Source organism: Giraffa tippelskirchi, chromosome 8, assembly GCF_054371585.1.
Source record: "Giraffa tippelskirchi isolate mGirTip1 chromosome 8, T2T-mGirTip1v1.2.pri, whole genome shotgun sequence".
Classification (NCBI taxonomy): domain Eukaryota; kingdom Metazoa; phylum Chordata; class Mammalia; order Artiodactyla; family Giraffidae; genus Giraffa; species Giraffa tippelskirchi.
The window spans coordinates 23,898,273-23,920,945 of record NC_137282.1 but is presented as its reverse complement, the minus strand read 5'-3'; the positions used below and the strand labels follow the sequence as shown (position 1 = coordinate 23,920,945).

General features: G+C 39.4%; 2 protein-coding genes across 10 annotated transcripts in view; both read left to right on the top strand.

Moving 5' to 3' along the window:
* Positions 1–22,673, top strand: part of MSR1 (macrophage scavenger receptor 1) — a 681,840-nt gene that overhangs the window by 67,953 nt on the left and 591,214 nt on the right. The window lies entirely within an intron of this gene.
* Positions 1–22,673, top strand: part of LOC145518056 (U3 small nucleolar RNA-associated protein 14 homolog A-like) — a 201,013-nt gene that overhangs the window by 67,961 nt on the left and 110,379 nt on the right. The window contains exon 2 of one of the 3 annotated variants that reach the window (XM_081521500.1): positions 12,086–12,333. The exons of the other annotated variants lie outside the window; for them this stretch is intronic. The gene's annotated coding sequence lies outside the window, so the exon portion shown is untranslated. The remainder of the gene's footprint in view (positions 1–12,085; positions 12,334–22,673) is intronic. 3 annotated transcript variants of the gene reach the window in all.

Below are 22,673 nucleotides of genomic sequence, written 5' to 3'. Positions count from 1 at the left end.
CTTTCTTCTTGCCTTTCTTCCTTCCTTCTTTTCTTAAAAAATTCTCCTTGTCTGTCTGAATGTTTCTTCTTCTTTCTTTTATCCCTGTTGAAACATATATTTTATGGTTGCTGGATTTAGAGTTTTTGTGCTCGTTTTTAGTTTGAAAAATGAATGAAGCCTTTTTTTATTTGGAATGTTTGTCTTTTTTTTTTTTTGCTGCTCTGGGCCTTTATTGCACCATGCTGTTGTTGTTGTTCAGTCGCTCGGTTCTGTCTGACTCTTTGGGGTCGCATGGACTGCAGCACACCAGGCTTCCCTGTCCTTCAACATCTCCCTGAGTTTGCTCAAACTCATGACCATTGAATCGGTGATACCATCCGTCTACCTCATCCTCTGTTGTCCCCTTCTCCTCCTGCCTTCAATCTTGCCTAGCATCAGAGTTTTTTCCAGTGAGTCAGCTCTTCGCATCAGGTGGCCAGAGTAATGGAGTTTCAGCTTCAGCATCAGTCTTTCCAATGAGTATTCAGGAATGATTTTCTTTAGGATGGACTGGTTGGATCTCCTTGCAGTCCAAGGGACTCTCAAGAGTCTTCTCCAACACCACAATTCAAAAGCATCAGTTCTTTTGTGCTCAGTCTTCTTTATGGTCCAACTTTCACATCCATACATGACTACTGGAAAAACTATAGCTTTGACATTTGTTGATAAAGTAATGTCTCTGCATTTTAATATGCTGTCTAGGTTGGTTGTAGCTTTTCTCTGAAGGAGCAAGACTCTTTTAATTTCATGGCTGCAGTCACCATCTACAGTGATTTTGGAGCCTGAGAAAATAAAGTCTGTCACTGTTTCCACTTTTCCCTCATCTGTTTATCTTTTTTTTTTTTTCAGTAAAAGGAATACATAAAGAGATCAGCAGTATTTAAAATATAGAGAGGAAAAGAGTGATGGAAAAAAAAGGAACAATACAGGGGAAAATGAAGGAGGCTGGATGAAAGAACAGAAATGAAAAGAGTATGAGATGAGCAGGGTCAGAAGGATTGGAGAGAAAGTTTAGGTGGTGATGGGATGATGTGAAAAGATGGATTGATAAGATTAGAGGAGGTTCAGGTTCAAATTTGGTGATTGTTGTTGTTCAGTTTTGTTCTTCCACTTGTTGGGGGTTATAGTTTTGTAAGGAGCTCAAAGATATTTTTATGTGTATGCCTTGAGGCAGAACCAGAACCCTTCCCCAAGGCTGCACTGTTGTTTCTTTGCTGTTCCTCCCTTGCCTCGGTGTCCCCTGCCTTCCCAAATTAGCAACTGTTTGAGAGGCTTCCATGTCCAGGAGCCTGACATGATCCTGCTCTGTTTCAAGGGTATAGATCCAGCTTTTGCACCTGTGCTGTGTGCACACTCAGTCATGTCTCTATCTTTGCAACCCCATGGACTGTAGGCTTCCAGGCTCCTCTGTCCATGGAGTTTTCCAGACAAAAATATTGGAATGGGTTTCCATTTCCTACTCCAAGATCCAGCTTTTAATTCTTCTAATTTGGCACTTTTTACATTATCTCAAATCATTTAAAATGCAGTGTTAGATAAAGAGAAGCACCTTGAAATCAAGTCTCTTAATTACTTACACCTCTGGTTATTTAAATCATTAAAACTGAGACATGTTAGTGTTGCAGAAAGTGAAAGTGTTAGTTGCTTAGTTGTGTCTGACTCTTTACAACCCCATGGACTGTAGCCCACCAAGCTCCTCTGTCCATGAGATTCTCCAGGCAAGAATACTGGAGTGGATTGCCATTCCCTTCTCCAGGGGATCTTCCCAACCCAGGGATTGAACCTGGGTATTCTGATTACGGGCAGATTCCTTACCATCTGAGCCAGTAGGGAAGAAGCCAATTCTGACCTCATGTTGGAAAGTTTCATTGACTTGTTTAGTGCTTTAGTTATTACAGTCATACATAATAGCCTGCCTCAGAAACACTGCCCCATGCCTGATTGTAAACCCAAAGAGGCTTTGTTCAGCTCATAGAGAATTTATCTGAACCTGCCTGCTTGTGAATAGCTAAAACAAAAAGAAGAGATAAGATATAAAGGAGTCCTGTAGGCTCTATGATAACCTTAAATATATTTACGAGAATGGATTTATGATTTTGAATAAGATGAGATTCAGTTCAGTCTCTCAGTCATGTCTGACTTTTTGGACCCATGGACTACAGCACATCAGGCTTCCTTGTCCATCACCAACTCCTGGAGCTTGCTCATACTTATGTCCATCGTGTTGGTGATGCCATCCAACCATCTCATTCTCTGTCTTCCTCTTCCCCTCCTCCCTTCAATCTTTCCCAGCATCAGGGTCTTTTCAAATGAGTCAGTTCTTTGCATCAAGTGGCCAAAGTATTGGAGTTTCAGCATCAGCATCAGTCCTTCCAGTGAATATTCAGGACTGATTTCCTTTAGGATTGACTGGTTTGATCTCCTTGCAGTCCAAGGGACTCTCAAGAGTCTTCTCCAACGCTATAATTCAAAAGCGTCAATTCTTTGGCACTCAGTTTTCTTTATGGTCCAACTCTCACTTCCATACATGATTACTGGAAAAACCATAGCTTTGACAATACCGACCTTTGTCAGTAAAGTAATGTCTCTGCCTGTCTAGGTTGGTCATAGTTTTTCTTTGAAGGAGCAAGACTCTTAATTTCATGGCTGCAGTCACCATCTGCAGTGATTTTAGAGCCCAAGAAAAATGAGATGTCACTGTTTCCATTGTTTCCACATGTATTTGTTATGAAATGATGGAACTGGATGTCATGATCTTAGTTTTTTGAATGTTGAGTTTTAAGCCTTTCAAGAGGCTCTTTAGTTCTTCTTCACTTTCTGCCAGAAGGGCGGTGTCATCTGCATATCTAAGGTCATTAATATTTCTCCCTGAAATCTTGATTCCAGCTTGTGCTTCATCCAGCCTAGAGTTTCTCATGATGTACTCTGCATGTAACTGAAATAAGCTAGGTGACAATATACAACTATACAACCTTTACATACTCCTTTCCCAACTTGGAACCACTATGTTGTTCCATGTCTGGTTCTAATGGTTGCTTCTTGACCTGAATACAGGTTTCTCAGGAGGCAGGTAAGGTGGTCTGGTATTCCCATCTCTTGAATTTTCCACAGTTTGTTGTGATCCACACAGTCAAAGGCTTTAGCGTAGTCAATAAAGCATAAGTAGAAGTTTTTCTGGAATTCTCTTGCTTTTTTCCTGTGATCCATTGGATGTTGGGATTTGGTTTCTTGTTCCTCAGCTTTTTCTAAATCCAGCTTGAACATCTGGAAGTTCTCAGTTCGTGTGTTGTTGAAGGCTAACTTGGAGAATTTTGAGCATTACTTTGCTAGCATGTGGTGTGAGTACAATTGTGCTGTAATTTGTACATTCTTTCGCATTGCCTTTCTTTGGGATTGGAAGGAAAACTGACCTTTTCCAGTCCTGTGGCCACTGCTGAGTTTTCCAAATTTGCTGGCATATTGAGTGCAGCACTTTCACAGCATCATCTTTTAGGATTTGAAATAGCTCAGCTGGAATTCCATTGCCTCCACTAGCTTTGTTCATAGTGATGCTTCCTAAGGGCCATTTGACTTCATAATCCAGATGTCTGGCTCTAGGTGAGTGATCACACCATCGTGGTTATCTGAGTCATTAAAATCTTTCTTGTATTCCTCTTCTTTGTATTCTTGCCTCCTTAATATCTTCTGCTTCTGTTAGGTCCATACCATTTCTGCCCTTTATTGTGCCAATCTTTGCATGAAATGTTCCTTTGGTAACTCGAGTTTTCTGGAAGTTATCTCCAGTCTTTCCCATTCTATTGTTTTCCTCTATTTCTTTGCATTGATCACTGAAGAAGGCCTTTTTATCTCTCTTGCTGTTCTTTGGAACTCTGCATTTATATGGATATATCTTTCCTTTTCTCCTTTGCCTTTAGTTTCTCTTCTCTTCTTAGCTATTTGTAAGGCCTCCTCAGACAGCCATTTTGCCTTTTTTGCGTTTCCTTTCTTGGGGATAGTTTTGATCACCACCTTCTGTACAATTTTACAAACCTACATCCATAGCTCTTCAGGCACTCTCTCTGTCAGATCTAATCCCTTGAATCTATTTCTCACTTCCACTGTATAATCATAAGGGATTTGATTTATATCATACCTGAATGGTCTAGTGGTTTTCCCTACTTTCTTCAATTTAAGTCTGAATTTGGCAATAAGGAGTTCATGATCTGAGCCACAGTCAGCTCCTGGTCTCATTTTTGCTGACTGTATAGAACTTCTCCATTTTCAGCTGCAAAGAATACAATCAGTCTGATTTCGGCATTGACCATCTGGTGATGTCCATGTGTAGAGTCGTCTCTTGTGTTGTTGGAAGAGAGTGTTTGCTCTGACCTGGGGATTCTCTTGGCAAAACTCTGTTAGCCTTTGCCCTCCTTCATTTTGTACTCCAAGGCCAAACTTGCCTGTCACTCTAGGTATCTCTTGACTTCCTACTTTTGCATTTTAGTTCCCTGTGATGAAAAGTGCATCTTTCGTTTTTGGTGTTAGTTCCAGAAGGTCTTGTAGGTCTTCACAGAACCATTCCATCTTCAGCTTCTTCTGCATTAGTGGTTGAGCATAGACTTGAATTACTGTTATATTGAGTGGGTTGCCTTGGAAACAAACAGAGATCATTCTGTCGTTTTGAGATTGCATCCAAGTACTGCATTTCAGACTCTTTTATTGACTATGAGGGCTACTTCATTTCTTCTAAGGGATTTTTGCCCACGGTAGTAGATATAATGGTCTTTGGAAATAAATTTGCCCATTCCAGTCCATTTTAATTCACTGATTCCTAAAATGTTGATGTTCACTCTTGCCATCTCCTGTTTGACCAGGTCCAATTTGCCTTGATTCATGGACCTGATATTCCAAGTTCAATGCAATATTGTTCTTTATAGCATTGGACTTGACCTCCATCAACAGTCATATCCACATCTGGGCATTGTTTTTGCTTTGGCTCCATCTCGTCATTCTTTCTGGAGTTATTTCTCCACTCTTCTCCAGTAGCATATTGAGCACCTACTGACCTGGGGTGTTCATCTTTCAGTGTCATATCGTTTTGCCTTTTCATACTGTTCATGGTATTCTCAAGGCAAGAATACTGAAGTGGTTTGCCATTCCATTCTCCAGTGGACCATGTTTTGGCAGAACTCTCCACCGTGACCCATCCATCTTGGGTGGCCCTACACGACATGGCTTCTAGTTTCATTGAGTCAGACAAGGCTGTGATCCAAGTTACCAGTTTGGTTAGTTTTTGGAATTTTTGTTTCCATTCTCTCTGCTCTCTGATGGATAAGAATAGGAGGCTTATGGAAGCTTCCTGGTGGGAGGGCTGTCTGTGGGGGAATCAGGGTCTTGCTCTGGTGGGCAGGGCCATGCTCAGTAAATCTTTAATCCAATTTTCTATTGATGGGTTGGGCTGTGTTCCCTCCCTGTAGTTTGGCCTGATGCCAGACTGTGGTTGGTATAATGGCAGTTATGGCAGCCTCCTTCAAAAGGACTTATGCCAGCATGCTGGACTGTTGTATTCAGTGCCCCTGACCCCATGACATACCACTATCCACCCACACCTCCACCAGAGACTCCTGGACACTCACAGGCAAGTCTGGCTCAGTCTCTTGTGGGGTCACTGCCCCTTTCTCCTGGGTCCTGGTGTGCACAAGGTTTTGTTTGTGCCCTTCAAGAGCGTGTTTTCCCCAATCCTGTGGAAGTTCTGTAATCAAGTCCTATGGGACTTCAAAGTCAATTTCTCCTGGGGTTCTCAGTCTCTTTGCTGGATCCCTAGGTTGGGAAATCTGTTGTGGGCCCTAGAACTTTTGCAACAGTGTGAGATGAGATTAGATTAGAGCTGAATGTAGAGAGGACATACCCAACCTTCTTAGCAATAGGATCAGCATTGCTTCATTTAATTAATCACAAAACCTGTTCATCTTTGATTTTACTACCAGAATTTTCCTCTCATTCCTCCTTTCGTTCTCAATGATTAGAGCTCAGTCTTGGCTTGCATTAATTCCATCCCAGGCCTATATCAATACTGTTATACTAAGGATTTTTGAATATGACTTGAATTTTTTTTCTGCTTCAATAGTTACATTTTAGGCAGAAAGTCCCTCCCAAGGAAAACATATATTGAGCACTTTTGGATGTGAGGGCATTAAAGTGACTTGACATGTTAATAAAAAACGTTTGTTCTACAGGGATTATCAAAGGACAATCTTATTTAGAGTCTGAGCCATTTAGTAGGTACAGCTCTTCTTAAAAACAGAAGTTTCCCTATTTCCACTTTGGTATTTGTTTGTTTGTTTGTTTTGTTTTTGGAGTATGTACATATCTAGACTAAATAGTTTAGAGCTTATAGAGGTATGAAGACGTGGCATTTATTAAGGATTAAGTGAGTAGGTCCAAAGGCACACTTTGGGACATGTAAATAGTGCTCATTGTTCACTTTCCTGTATTCACTTAAAACTTTGGCGTCTGTATCACAGGCTTTCCTTCCATCTCAGTCTCTGCCATTATTCTCCCTGGCTTTGGTAGACACATGGAAGGAACAGCTAAGAGCGTGGCTTTTTGCTTTAGGGCCCTCTTCTTCTGCAGTTACCACCCCTTCCTTTGTAACTGAGCCACTGGCTCCCATGATTATACCACTGACCTTAAGTAGCAGAATAAACACCTTAACCCATGCGTTCCCTAACTTAAATATACTACTCTGTCTCACAGTCCCTTCTCTCCCCAGTGAAGTTAGTCACTACAACTGATCATTCTTTGACCTCATCTGCAACTTCAGTCTGTGGATTGTATATTTCTTCCAGTCCATCAGCTTTTGTGTTTCCTCTTTAATCCATCAGCCCATTGTCTTGCCTCTCTCTCCCTTCCACATTCCAAGTGAATTGAGAAATTTTTGTTCAAATTTCTAGTAAAAAAATTTTTCTGAAACATAGCTTCAGGTCACAAAGCAGTATTTGACAAATGGGAAACAGCACCAGCAGTTAAACTCAGCTGCAATGTTAAGTCTTGGTATCCAAGCATTTTCCTTCCACTTCATCTTTCAAGGATTATCCTAAAGCATCATTTTGATCATATCACTTTTCTTCTATAAACCTACCATAGGTCCTATTGCTCACTCTGTCATGTCTCAAAATAACAAAACATGGTTTTCAAAGCCACTTATAATTTGATTCCACTCAACTTGTTGAGTATTATAACTTACTGAATGTAGCCTTATTTTTAATCCTTCTGGTCCAGTTCATTACCTGTCTCCTTATTCCCTCTCCCTATATCTCTGTTTATGAATCTGCTGGCCAGTTTAACTTGGGAAACAGCCACAAACTGGGAAATATAGGTAGAGAGGGAATTTATCAACACAGAACCAGCTGATCCATTGTCATAAGGCAGAATCAGCCCCTGACCTTAGATATGAAATTTGGAGAGAGGAGCATGGATCAGGTCAAGGAGAGAATATGAGTATGGCTGAGATGGAATTGCAGAGCTAAATTCCAGGAAGGTCATCTAGATTGGTCATGATAAAAATTCAAGTTGTTAATTATCATACATTTTCCTCTGTGATCATTCCCTTCGGGTTTCAGGAGGGAACAATTCTCATGTCAGGCTGGAGTGTGAAAAATACCAAATTGTCAGCCCCTAAATTGAAAATGCCATGGTCCATTTCTCAGTTGTTAATACAGAAAAGTTTGAAAATGAACTGCTAATACATCTTCATCCTTGCCCCACCTCCTATCCCTTCATTCCCATCCTCAGACTTAAAAACAAACAAAAAACCTTTCAAACTAAAGTGCAGAAGTGCTGGTGATGAAACAAAAAGGGTTAAAAATTAGCATGAAGGCTCAACACCCTTTATTTGAGTTTCTGAGGGGTGTTCTTTGTGAAGAGGAACATGATAGAATCTCAGTTTACAGAATGCGTTCCTATTCTGCCATTAGCAGCCTTATAGAGAAGATGGGTAGAGGTATGAGTGGCAGAGTGAGTGCACCCATCAACACCAGCTCTCCTGTGGACACCAGAGAGGTGTGGCAGTATCATTGAACTTACGTACTGCCCTCAAAAAAGACATGGAAGGGCTAATGGGGGCCTGGTGAACCCCAAGGGGGCCAGAATTCAGGAAGAAAAGACTGTTGATTGATCTGTTTGTGCCTGGTGACCAGACACTGGCAGAAATGCAGACACCTCTGTGGCGATTTGTCTGCAGAGATAGGGATCTAGAAGCTGGAAGCCCTGGAGAGGAACAAGATTTGAGTGTCCAAGGGCAAGGGCCTGGCAACAACAAAAAGACTAAAAGAGTATAGTAATAATAGCCTGAAGGTAACACTCTGGGCTGAGCAGGATAAGGGCAAAGCAAAGAAAACCCCGAGAGGGACAGGGTTTTTGTCTCTGAATTGAAGCTATGTTCTGGTTTTGCAGGGCTAAAACCCTGGTGGGCAAAGGGGTAGAACTCAGCTGGGTGTGGGGATTCTAGGGTAGAAGACGGCAGCCAGAAGTGAAAGGGCTGTGTGACTGACACCACAGAGGGATGCGTGCATCTCAGCGCGGCCAGGACAGAGGAATGAAACTGTTAGGGTGACCCCAGCTGCGTGACGGCCAAATATCTCCTCCAGTTTTGGTCAAGCCCCTAAGTAGTGATCATAGAAACACATATTATTTCAGGGGACAAGATTGGGCAGGAAGCATTCTGAACTAATTCTGTTTAACAAGGGTCGACTGAGTTTAAACTATTTTCGACCATATAGAAAAATGAGAACTTGAAAGTCAAATTGTTAGACTGAAAAAAAAATTACTTTTGTAAAAATGAATATGTAACTTTAAAGGTGAATACAATATATATTGTAAGAAACAGGCAAAGAGCAACATAAAAATAACTTACCTTTGGGAACAGGTCCAGAAGCATAATATGCATTGAACTCAATTGACCCACACTTAGGGTTTGATTCATGAAAAACACAGTTATTCAGAAGCTCAAGAGAGATCTTTATTTTGAAAACCCAAACATTCTGAGAGTGCTTGAAAGGTCCATTAGATCTTGAAAGGGCAGAAGGGGCTCGGTTCAGTTCCAGCCTTCCTGCCGCTGATGGTGGAGCATAGATGGGACTCATATGCCTGATATGGTCATGATGGACCAGAAAGAAATTCTGGCTGGAGGTGGAAGGAAAGTAAAGGGGCTGGGGTCAACTTTAGGTTCAGGATTCAGGTCCTAGGCTAGCTTCACCAATAACCTGAAACTGTTGAGAAGTTTCTCTTTCCTTACCTGTAAAATGAAAGGAGTTAATCCATGGTGATTTTAGGTGATTAGGAGTGATAGGAGGCAGTGTATGTGGCAGCAGACACTTTACTTTTCAATAAATAAAAATCATGAATGGGACTGATCTTATTTCTTGTTCTCCCTTTGGGGCTCCAGGTAATCAGAAATAGAAAAACCCTGACATCTGGCATGCCTTTCTCCCTGACCTCTCGTCCCATAGACACCTAAAACTTAAGAATATTTAAAAAGCCACCTCAAATTGGAACTAATCCCTGATTTATTTCAGTGCCTCCTCTTTGTGATTTCTCTTGGATGAGAAAACAGTGGTAGCATAGTGCTGACTCTTGGTTTCTAATTTTAGATAATCTTAGAGGAAGGCACTTTAGCACACAGTATTCAACAGGTCATTCCTTCCTTATGTGGAAAACCTCCCCCCCTCTTATCTGGATCCTCAACACTCTCCGTACCTTTCTAACTTCCTCACATAAGTGATGTGCTAATGGGCTTAGTGCCACATGGAACTGTACTGACAATGTAGATGGTAAACTATACAGAGTAAACTCAGAGGTTTGTTGACTTTGATAGCAGAGTTCAAAAAAAGAGACCCTTCCTGCTGCTTTACAGGCACCTACCTGTGTAAACAGACACTCAGGTGAAGAGCACACCCAACAGAGGCAGTAAAGATGGACTAAGTAACCCCTTGACCTGAGAAAAGAGAAACAAATGAACTCAAAAGTGAACTAAATCTTGGAAATAAACGACTGAAAGCAGCCAGGAGGGTAATGTTGTGTATAATTTCACCCTGGGGAGAATGCCATTTCTGTGGGTATGATTTTTCTACCAGCCTGTTTTGAATACCAGTGTATAGGGGGTTCGAAGAACTTTTTGAACTTCATCTTGCTATCATCGTTTACAAAATCACTCATTATTATGATACTTTATAAAAAGAAGAGAGCATATAATGCCAGATGTTGCAAGTGCATCCACTCTCTAGAAATATTGGATAGGCTCTTCCCCCTTCCCCCCAGCCTCCAGGGTAGGTGATCATAATGAGTACTTATAATAAGCAAATGCTGGTACTTAAAAATCCTGCAAATAACTCAAGTGAGATTTACACTGGATTATTATAAAGGTCAGTAGATACAGATGATTCACAAAATGTAAGTCCTTGAAATATGAAATCTTGTGTTGTTTTCTTCTGAGAATTATTAAAAATTTGAAAATGAGTGAAAATAGGGAAAATCACAAGCTTTTGGCAAAGGTCAAAAGAAGAGGATCTCAAACTGAATTCTCATCCATCAAGAAGCAGTGCCTTAGAACTTTTCATTAGTGATGAGAAAGTCTCTTGGTTTGGAGAAGATTTATCCTTGCAAACCTTTCAGCTCCTCCTATAGGCAGAAGCTCCCCTCTGCTCTTGCCGTGGGATTTGCTCTTCATGATTTGCTCAGGGGGCATCTTCCCTTTGGCCTTCTTGGTTAGTGGTTAGAAGCTCTTTTTGGAATGGCCTGATCTGTGCTGAAAGACGCTGTGTATCCAGGCTGCTCTTATTTACCACTGCTGTGATCCAGTTAGAAGCTCGTTTGCTTATCACATTGCTTCATGGTGAACATTCAGTATGATGTGACGTCCATTGTGGTGATCTTGTTTAGTCACATCTGACTCTGTGACCCCATGGGCTGTAACCCGCCAGGTTCCTCTGTGCATGGGATTTCCCAGGAAAGAATACTGGAGTGGGTTGCCATTTCCTTCTTCAGGGGACCTTCCCAACCCAGGGATCGAATCCATCTCTCCTGTATTGGCAGGCAGATTCTTCACCACTAAGCCACCAGGGAAGCCTGGTGATCTTGTTCAGAACATTTGTTAGAAATTAGATGGCTTTTCCCTGGTATTCCCTTGTTGAACAGCCTTGCTCACGTTTTGCTGAGGTTAAAAGTGCGATGGAATGCATGTTTGTGTTATTGTTGTTTCAGGCTTCCATTTCCTATGTGCTGGTGTCAGTGAAAAAGAAAGTAAACCTTTTCCATCTGTCACTAGAATGGAGAGAGATGACCATGGTGGAACCAGTTTTTAGGGCATATATCTCCTCCTTCCAAGTGTGAAAATTTCCCATTGCAATTTTAATGTAGGGTGTGTTAGAGATCTTTTAAATGCTAACTAGCACATTGGCCCACATTTTTGCTGCAGCTGTTGCTACAGCAACCAGCAGTGTGCAGCTGTAGCCTGAGGGCTCCTGGCTTTAGCTGCATTGCTTATCTTTCGCTTTCTGCCCCTGTTTGCTTCTCCAGGCCACCCCTGCAAACTTTGACCAGTGGAGATGGGAGCCATTTTCTCTTTAACATCTTTGGGATGATAATCTGAGACATGTTATATATATTTCCTCAGGGAGTTCCCAGCTATGGTTGCCAGACAAAATATAGGATTCCTAGTTAAATTTGAACATCAGAATAAGCAATAGATACTTTTTCAGGTAGAAATATGTCCCAAATAGTGCATTGGATTTGGTTTGCTAGTATATTTTGGAGAATTTTTGCATCTGTATTCATCAGGGATATTGGCTTGCAGTTTTCTCCTTTTGTTGTGTCCTTATCATGCTTTGGTATTTGGATAATGCTGACCTCATAAAACGCACTTGGAAGTGTTCTTTCCTCTTAAGTTTTTAAAGAGTTTGTAAAAGATTTGTGGGTTGTATGAGTCTAGGACTATATCTACTTCTAGGTTATCCAGTTTGTTGGTATGTATTTGTTCATAGTAGTCTCTTGTGATCCTTTCTATTTCTGTGATATCAATTGAAATACAAAGAAGCACCACAGAAGCATGGCGGCTGCGACAGACTGCCCAGAAGCGCGGCCGAGAGGAACTACCCCACCGCCGAGAGAAGTTACCCCGCATCCAAGGAGCTGCGGCTGCGTGGGCACAGGAGAGCCGAGAGGAGTCACTCCACATTCAAGGTCAGGAGGGGCCGCCATGAGTAGATACCCCTTGTCCAAGGTACGGAGCAGCGGCTGCACTTTGCTGGAGCAGCTGTGAAGAGAGACCCCATGTCCAAGGTAAGAGAAACCCAAGTAAGATGGTAGGTGTTGCGAGAGGGCATCAGAGGGCTGAGAACCCTATGAACAGTATGAAAAGGCAAAAAGATAGGACACTGAAAGTTGAACTCCCCAGGTCAGTAGGTGCCCAATATGCTAATGGAGATCAGTGGAGAAATAACTCCAGAAAGAATGATGGGATGGAGCCAAAGCAAAAACAATACCCAGCTGTGAATGTGACTGGTGATAGAAGCAAAGTGCAATGCTGTAAAGAGCAATATTGCATAGGAACCTGGAATGTTAGGTCCATGAATCAAGGCAAACTGGAAATGGTCAAACAGTAGATGGCAAGAGTGAATGTCGACATTCTAGGAATCAGCGAACTAAGATGGACTGGAATGGGTGAATTTAACTCAGATGACCATTATATCTACTACTGTGGGCAGGAATCCCTTAGAAGAAATGGAGTATCCATCATGGGCAACAAAAGAGTCCGAAATGCAGTACTTGGATGCAATCTCAAAAACGACAGAATGATCTCTGTTTGTTTCCAAGGCAAACCATTCAATATCACAGTAATGCAAGTCTATGCCCCGACCAGTAATGCTGAAGAAGCTGAACTTGAACGGTTCTATGAAGACCTACAAGACCTTCTAGAACTAACACCCAAAAAAGATGTCCTTTTCATTATAGGGGACTGGAATGCAAAAGTAGGAAGTCAGGAAACACCTGGTGTAACAGGCAAATTTGGCCTTGGAGTACAGAATGAAGCAGGGCACAGGCTAATAGAGTTTTGCCAAGAGAACGCACTGGTCATAGCAAACACCCTCTTCCAACAACACAAGAGAAGACTCTACACATGGACATCACCAGATGGTCAACACCGAAATCAGATTGATTATATTCTTTGTAGCCAAAGATGGAGAAACTCTATACAGTCAGCAAAAACAAGACCGGGAGTGAACTGTGGCTCAGACCATGAACTCCTCATTGCCAAATTCAGACTTATATTGAAGAAAGTAGGGAAAACCACTAGACCATTCAGGTATGACCTAAATCAAATCCCTTGTGATTATAGAGAAGTGACAAATAGATTTAAGAGACTAGATCTGATAGACAGAGTTCCTGATGAACTATGGACAGAGGTTCGTGACATTGTACAGGAGACAGGGATCAAGACCATCCCCATGGAAAAGAAATGCAAAAAAGCAAAATGGCTGTCTGAGGAGGCCTTACACATAGCTGTGAAAAGAGAAGCAAAAAGCAAAGGAGAAAAGGAAAGATATTCCCATCTGAATGCAGAATTCCGAAGAATAGCAAGGAGAGATAAGAAAGCCTTCCTCAGCGATCAAGGCAAAGAAATAAAGGAAAACGACAGAATGGGAAAGACTAGAGATCTCTTCAAGAAAATTAGAGATACCAAGGGAACATTTCATGCAAAGGTGGACTCAATAAAGGACAGAAATGGTAGGGACCTAACAGAAGCAGAAGATATTAAGAAGAGGTGGCAAGAATACACAGAATAACTGTACAATAAAGATCTTCATGACCCAGATAATCACGATGGTGTGATCACTCACCTAGAGCTAGACATCCTAGAATGTGAAGTCAAGCGGGCCTTAGAAAGCATCACTATGAACAAAGCTAGTGGAGGTGATGGAATTCCAGTTGAGCTATTTCAAATTCTGAAAGATGATGCTGTGAAAGTGCTGCACTCATGCCAGCAAATATGGAAAACTCAGCAGTGGCCACGGGACTGGAAAAGGTCAGTTTTCATTCCAATCCCAAAGAAAGGCAATGCCAAAGAATGCTCAAACTACCGCACAATTGCACTCATCTCACACACTAGTAAAGTCATGCTCAAAATTCTCCAAGCCAGGCTTCAGCAATACGTGAACTGTGAACTTCCAGATGTTCAAGCTGGATTTAGAAAAGGCAGAGGAACCAGAGATCAAATTGCAACATCCAATGGATCATCGAAAAAGCAAGAGAGTTCCAGAAAAACATCTATTTCTACTTTATTTGGCATAGTCATGCCAAAGCCTTTGACTGTGTGGATCCCAATAAACTGTGGAAAATTCTGAAAGAGATGGGAATACCAGACCATCTGACCTGTCTCTTGAGAAACCTGTATGCAGGTCAGGAAGCAACAGTTAGAACTGGACATGGAACAACAGACTGGTTCCAGATAGGAAAAGCAGTACGGCAAGGCTGTATATTGTCACCCTGCTTATTTAACTTATATGCAGAGTACACCATGAGAAACTCTGGGCTGGAAGAAACACAAGCTGGAATCAAGATTGCTGGGAGAAATATCAATAACCTCAGATATGCAGATGACACCACCCTTATGGCAGAAAGCGAAGAAGAACTGAAGAGCCTCTTGATGAAAGTGAAAGAGGAGAGTGAAAAAGTTGGCTTAAAGCTCACCATTCAGAAAACTAAGATCATGGCATCTGTTCCCATCACTTCATGGGAAATAGATGGGGAAACAGTGGAAACAGTGTCAGACTTTTTTGGGGGGGCTCCAGAATCACTGCAGATGGTGATTGCAGCCATGAAATTAAAAGATGCTTGCTTCTTGGAAGAAAGGTTATGACCAACCTAGATAGCATATTTAAAAGCAGAGACATTACTTTGCCAACAAAGGTCCATCTAGTCAAGGCAATGGTTTTTCCAGTGGTCATGTATGGATGTGAGACTTGGACCGTGAAGAAAGCTGAGCGCCGAAGAATTGATGCTTTTGGACTGTGGTGTTGGAGAAGACTCTTCAGCGTCTCTTGGACTGCAAGAAGATCCAACCAGTCCATCCTAAAGGAGATCAGTCCTGGGTGTTCATTGGAAGGACTGATGTTGAAGCTGAAACTCCAATACTTTGGATTCCTCATGCGAAGAGTTGACTCATTGGAAAAGACCCTGACGCTGGGAAGGATTGGGGGCAGGAGGAGAAGGGGACGACAGAGGATGAGATGGCTGGATGGCATCACCGACTCGATGGACATGAGTTTGGGTAAACTCCGGGAGTTGGTGATGGACAGGGAGGCCTGGCGTGCTGCGGTTCATGGTGTCGCAAAGAGTCAGACACGACTGAGCAACTGAAGTGAACTGATATCAATTGTATTGTCTTGACTTTCATTTATAATTTTCTTCATTTGGTCCTCTCTATTTTTTCTTGCTGTAAACTTTGCTAAAGGTTTATACATTTTTTTTTAATCTTAAAAAAAAGCCTCAACTCTTAGTCCTATTGAGCTTTACTATTGTCTTCTAGTTTCTATTTTACTTATTTTTATGCTAATCTTTATTATTTTCTTATGCTAATTTCAGAGCTTAGTTTTTTCATTCTTTTTCTAGTTCCTTCAGGTATAAAGTTAGGTTGTTTCAGATCTTTCTTTTAATATACACACTTATCTCAGTAAACTTTTAGGACTTCTTTTGCTGCATGTCATAAATTTTAGTATGTTGTGTTTCCATTTTTGTTTGTTTGAGGGTACTTTTGTATTTTCTTTTTGATTCTTCTTTGATCCTTTGGTTGCTTAGGAGAATGTTGTTTAATTTTCAAATATTTGTGAAGTTTCCAATAGTCTTTTTGCAATTGATTTCTAGTTTCATAATATTCTGGTCAGAATAGATACTTCATGATACCAGTTTTTAAAAAGTTGTTAACATTTGTTTTGTGTCTGAACATATGAGCTATCCTGGAGCATATTCCGTATTTTTGAGAAGAACATGTATTATGGTGCTGTTGGATGGAATGTTCTGTACATGTCTGTTAGGGCTCTTTGGTGTATGAAAGTGAAAGTGAAAGTCACTCAGTTGTGTCAGACTCTTTGTGACCCCATGGATGATACAGTCCATGGAATTCTCCAGGCCAGAATACTGGACTGGGTAGCTATTCCCTTCTCCAGGGAATCGTCCCAATCCAGGGATTGAACCCACGTCTCCCACATTGCAGGCGGATTCTTTACCAGCTGAGCCACCAGGGAAGCCCCAGAATACTGGAGTAGGTAGCCTGCCCCTTCTCCAGGGGTTCTTCCTGAACCAGGAATCGAACTGGAGTCTGCTGCATTGCAGGCGGATTCTTTACCAGTTGAGCTACCAGGGAAGCCCATTTGGTGTATAGTGTTATTCTAATCTACTGTTTCCTTATAGATTTTTGCCTGGATGAGCTATCCATTATGGAAAGTAGGGTATTGAAGTCTCCCACTATTACTGTATTGTTGTCTATTTTTCTCTTCAGTTTTTTAAATATTTGCTTTAAATATTTAGATGCTCCAATTTTGGGTATATGTCTATTTATAATTGTTGTAGCCTCTCAATGAATTGACTCCTTTAACATTGTCTAGTGACCCCATTTGTCTTTTGTGATCATTTTTGACTGAAAGTCTTTCTTGTATGATAAAAAGATGGGCCTGCCTGCTCTCTTTGTGTCAGCATTTACATGATTATCCTTTTCTATCCCTTCACTTTCAGCCTGTGCATGTCCTTAAAACTAAAGAGTCTCTTGTAGGCAGTGTATTGTTGGGTCTTGGTTTTTTGTCTGCTCAGCCCCTCTGTGTTCTTTGGAGAATTTAATCTATTTACATTTAAAGTGATTACTGATGGTAAGGAGTAACTATTGCCATTTTTCCTTCATTCTTGTTTTTCTTTGTGATTTATCTTTTGTAGTGGTATGCTTTTATTTCTTTCACTTTCTTTTCCCATGTATCTACTAGAAGTTTTTTTTCCTTCTGGGCTAGCATCTTATTGAATACCTCATAACAGTAAATCTATTTCAGTAATTTAGTGAGACATAGTTAAAACAAAAATATTGGAAACTGCAGGCAATCTGATATAAGGGTAAATTATCTCTAAAATCGTGCCAGTGGAACTTATTTATTGTAACAAGGCAGGCAATAAAATCATCAAGAGTTAACATTATACAATAATATTTAATATCTTAAGATATGTCAGGTCTTACACTAAATAATTTACCTGTCTTCTGCCGCAATACTCTTATTCAAAAGGTATTAAGTTGCTTATGTTTTATACTTAACGTATTTGATCTAGGATTCTACAAGCAAGTGTAAGAACGAAAAGTCAAATCTAGGTACGTTTGAATTCAGAGTCCAAATGCCAAATTATTTGAGAAATAGGACACAGCTGATGGGAATGATCAGGGCTAGGTCTCTGGTAAGCAGAATAAAAAATTGTTGGAATTAGTTAAAGTCTATATAAAATTTATTGCAGTTTGTCTCTGTTCTGCTAACTAGGTACTGATAAAGTTCTGGTTTATAAAATTTGAAAAAGTGATTGTAAATCTTGCTTTGTCATAAATCATGTTCTGTTACAGATATATACACTAAAGGAAAACTTGGATCTTTTAACACAATTGATGTCCTGACTCCAGTTTGAAGCTTAATTTCCTATTTCAGGTCACCCATTTGGAATGTGTGTGGTTGGTTTGGTGACTAAGCTGATGAACTACAGTTGCTGCTTTGATAATGATTCAATCTCAGTTTAGTTACATCAAAAAAAAAAAAGAGAGAGAAAATCCTACTCCAAAACAAACCTAGCAGGACAAAGTCAAGTTAGGAGAAACATTATACATTAGAAAAAGTCTTTCATATTATTCCTGAGATAACGATAAAATAACTCTTTGGCATTGTCCTAATATAGGAGTCGTTTTCTTTATGGTCTTTGAACTGTAACTTCTTAAGCATCTTTAATGTTCATAGGCAAGAGATAATGTTCATAGGTAAGAAACACACAACAACATTCTATTTCTGACTTCTATTATTGGCTCTTTCAGCCCAATAGAGAAAACCGAAACTTTATTTTAGAATGACTCTGATACCTGTTCTTCCACCATGGAGATGACCAACTTTGTATCCAGTATAAGACTTTTTAATTCTGTATTACTTCTTGGAGTGATTTTTTTTTTTTAGCAGATTATATTTCCTATTAGCTTATTTCATTAGCAATAAGTTTTTGTTTGAATGAATAGAATTGTTCATATGTTTTTGAAGAGAAAACTTACTAAGGTTGATGTATACTTTTATTTTTAAGTCTGTAGTTGTATTTTGTCTAGTAAAATCAACTTCCAGTAATGAGTATGTTGTGGGCGGAACAACTCAGGTCATTATTGTTGATTCTGTCTGGCACTGGCAGTAGGTATGTATGACTTGTTCTTTGTTGATAGCATTTTGTAAGAGATGGAGCTGAACAACTGCAACCAAGGATCAATAATAACACCAGGATTTGAAAAACTCTGCTCAACTGTTAGGAATGAAGCTTGGAGTGACACAGATCTTGTTCAGAGAGCTTACTATGTGGTGCTGGAGAATTAATCTCTGACTGTAAACCTTCTTCTCTTTCCTTAATCAGATAAACTGTCTGGCCTAGAACACAGGTCTTTTCTTTTCACAGACAGCTCTGTTTTCTTCCCATAGGAGATTTTGTACTGCATAAGGACATGTTTCAGTCTAAGTGGAAAGTATCTTAGATTTGTATGATTTCATTCATCTCATAACAGTTATGAGAAAAAGAGAAAATTTCTATAAAGTGGTCATACTTGTTTTTAAATTTATTTGGGGTAAGTCTGAGTTAAAATAATTTGCATCTTCCTGCTTTGGTCAACTATAACTGTACTATTTTATTTTTTAAAGGGATTTGTTTCACTAGTTTTTCAATAGATAATATAAGCAAAACTATTAACAAAATCACAAGATACCCGTTTACCACATCAGTGTTTATAAGTGAAACTTAGTTATAATGGCACAAGACATAGCTGTTAGTTTACAGCATGATAGTATATATTTGATTTTATTTTATTTTTTACTTGGTATTTGAATTTTGTGCCTTTTTCACATCTCTCTATATAGCTAAGTATTTTTCAGGTTAAGAGATATTTTACTGTAATGGCACAGTTTTCATTCTTTTAAACCAATTATTAGTTGGACGTGACAGCACAGAGGCACCAAGTGTTTGGCAATTAAATCACTTCTTTTCTCTCCTGTTCCCTCCCTCCTTTCCTTCACTCTTTTCTTTTTAATATTTTTAAACTGCCTTGACTATGAGCTGTATAAATAAGTATATTTTTTATTATCACATCATGGGGTACAGTTTTATTACTTTTCTTACATTTTTCCTAATTGCTTTCTTAACAGGTTAGCCACTTTATTATATTTACTTTCAAACATTTTTTTGCCTTATATATTAACTATATGTATATAATAATACTTATACAGATGGAGACATATAAGAAAGGAAATGAGGTATCCACTGCTGTGGTAGACACCTTCGACATCATTTTCAGTGATCTCTACCTCTTGACAGCCTTGTTTTGTAAATTCCTTCCCCTTAAGTAACTTGCTTCTAATTAATAGAATATAGTAACATTGAGGAGATGTCACTTTTGTGATTAACTAACAAAAGATTGTGATCTCTGACTTGCTGGCAGGCTATTTTTGGTTTTGATGAAGTAAGGTGCCATATTGGCAAGGAACTAAGAGTGGCTTCTGGCAATATCCAGCAAGGAACTCTCAGTCCAGTACCCCTTGGGAAAATGAGTCCTGCCAACAACCATGTGAGTTTGAAAGTGGATTCTTGACTAATCAAGCCTTTAGGCCTGATTGATAACATGATTATAACTTTGTGAGAGACTGAAGCAGAGATCCTAACCAAGCTGTGCCTGGATTCCTGACTCATAGAAATGGTGAAATAATAAATGCATGTTGTTTGAAGCTGCTAAATTTGGGAGTAATTTGTTACGCAGCAGTAGATAACTGATAACAGTTGATAATAATTCTCAAGTCTTTTTTCCTGGAAATAAATGTATACATATTAATATTGGGATAATGTAAACATAATATTTCATTCTAAATTTTTCCCAACATTTCCCTGATACTAAATAATTCTTCAAAACCAGATTTTTAGTGGCGATATATGATTGTATAAATTCGTTATTGTTAATAAAATACTCCATTATTATCAGTTTTTATAGTGGTACATAATTCTGTGGAAAAATTCTATAGAAATATATGGCTTATCTGTGATATTTTGTTTAGCCTATTAATCTGAAAGTCAATTACTTGGATAAAAAACATTTAAAGGCTCATAAGTAATATTTACAAATTCCATTCTGGAATGATTGATTGTTGTAATTTCTTATTCTCACCAGATATTTATGAAACAGTCATCTTCTTGTTATATATTGGCCAACATTGGAATTATAGTTATTTTTCTTAACAATTTGAGAGATAAATTTTCTTTTATTAATATGCCTTTTGGTGTCTAACAAATTTGAACAAATTTTCACAGTTTCAATAGTCATTTAAGTATTGTTAGTCAAGTTCTGGCTCATATTTTGGTTATTTTTATACTTTACTGATTTTAAGAGCCATTTTATTTTAAGGATATCACTTTATTAGGTGCTTTATTAGTTAGTATGCAAATAGCTTTTTCTTATTAATGTATTGTACTTTAAAAATCACTGCTTTTTAAAAGCTACGTTTATTTTGACCTCGATGCTAGAGCAAAAGGGACCAGATGTATTCACTGTTCTAACAAGATTCTCTCCGTCTGACTCATACACACACACATACACCCACATTCATTGTTGGTATTTTACCTTGTAAAAATATTAACATCAATCTTTCTAAAATCTGTGTCTATGTATAGTTCCTTTTATTTATTGAAGCACTGTGATGTATGGGCATCCCCTGTGGCTCAATGGTAAAGAATCTGCCTGCCAATGGAGGAGCTTCAGGAGATGTGGGTTCAATCCCTGGGTGGATAAGATCCCCTGCAGAAGGAAATGGCAACTCGTTTCAATATTCTTGCCTGGGAAATCCCATGGACAGAGGAGCCTGGTGGGCTACAGTCCATGGGTTCACAAAAGAGTCAGACATGACTGAGCGACTAAACAACGGTGATACATATTATCTCATTTGATACTTGTAACAACCTTTTCTAGGTGGGCATAGGAGGTCTTACTATCCCAGTTTTATTAATAGTTTCATTGTAGCTCAGAAAACTTAATTGACTCACGGTTATAGAGTTTAGTAGTTACTAGAGTTGGACAAACCATTTTCTGCCTTTGGATCCAATACATTTTCTTCTCTGAAGTCCATAGCCAGGATTATTTAGGTAGTGATGCTTATAGACCAAAGCTGTTTACAATGTGACATGCATTACAACATTTGATCCTTACAACAATCTTCTAAGTAATAATTTCCTTATTTTTATAGAGAAGACATAAAAGTCTCAAATAGTTACTTGCCTCAGTTATAAAACTAATAGAGGATATATTATCCAGCTGTTAGGCAGATTGTATTCAAGGCCTGGGATTGCTCTTCTGGAATTTTAAAGTGATTTAGTGTATGGAATGAGTGGAATTTATTACAGAGCTATTTTCTTTTCATACTTCGCTTTTCCAATGGTTTTTGCCATTCTCTTCTGAGGACTCCTAAGGGTAAATGAAGTTTCACTGAAGCTGAGTTTTTTCACCTGGTTAAGACTTAGTCTTTGCTTAAGGCTTGTGTTAGGTTGTTGCCTCCTCCAAGAAGCCTCTTTTTGTCCTTATTCAGACAGCATGGCACTTGTCTCACTGTGTTCTATTTATCTGTTTGAGTGTCTAACTTAAAGTGCCTAACTACTTTAAAATGTGAATTTTGGGACGTCTTGGAGGGCTGCTCGTGGTTCGTTTTGAATTCTCCTTGTGAGCACAGCACCTGGCTCAGAGTTAGTGCTCAATAAATGCTAAATGAACGAATGACGATGCTCAGGACCGAAGTGGGGTACATCTGGCCCATCAGGCCTGCTGTAAAGCACAGGAATCTTAGGTGCTTGGGATGGACAGAGACTCAATATCTGTTTGTAGGGAATTCTCATAAAAAAAGGTCCAGAAGAAAGTTGTTTTAGTCTCTCTTCCCTTTCAATATGGGATATCTATTTGAAGCTTTCAAAATAAATCAATAAGATTAAGATAAAATAGCAACTTAACTATGACATTTATTTTAAATGGCACTTCTGGGGATTCTGTAGGATTCTAATAAACAAAGTTGGAAAGTCTGCACTACAAATGATACACATTTTAATCTTACTGTTTTTCCCTCATAAATCTGAAGTAGTCATGTACTCTGCATGAGTGTTGATTATGTATTTATTTATACAATAGTTACTATATAGATTAGTTATAGGCTGTGTGTTAGTCACTCAGTTGTCTGACTCTTTGTGACCCCATGGACTGCAGCCCACCAGGCTCCTCTGTGCATGGAATTCTCCAGGTAAAAATACTGGAGTGGATTGCCATTTCCTTCTCCAAATTATAGGCTAGAGATGTTAAAAAAAAAATGAATACAAATGATAATTCTGTTATTCTT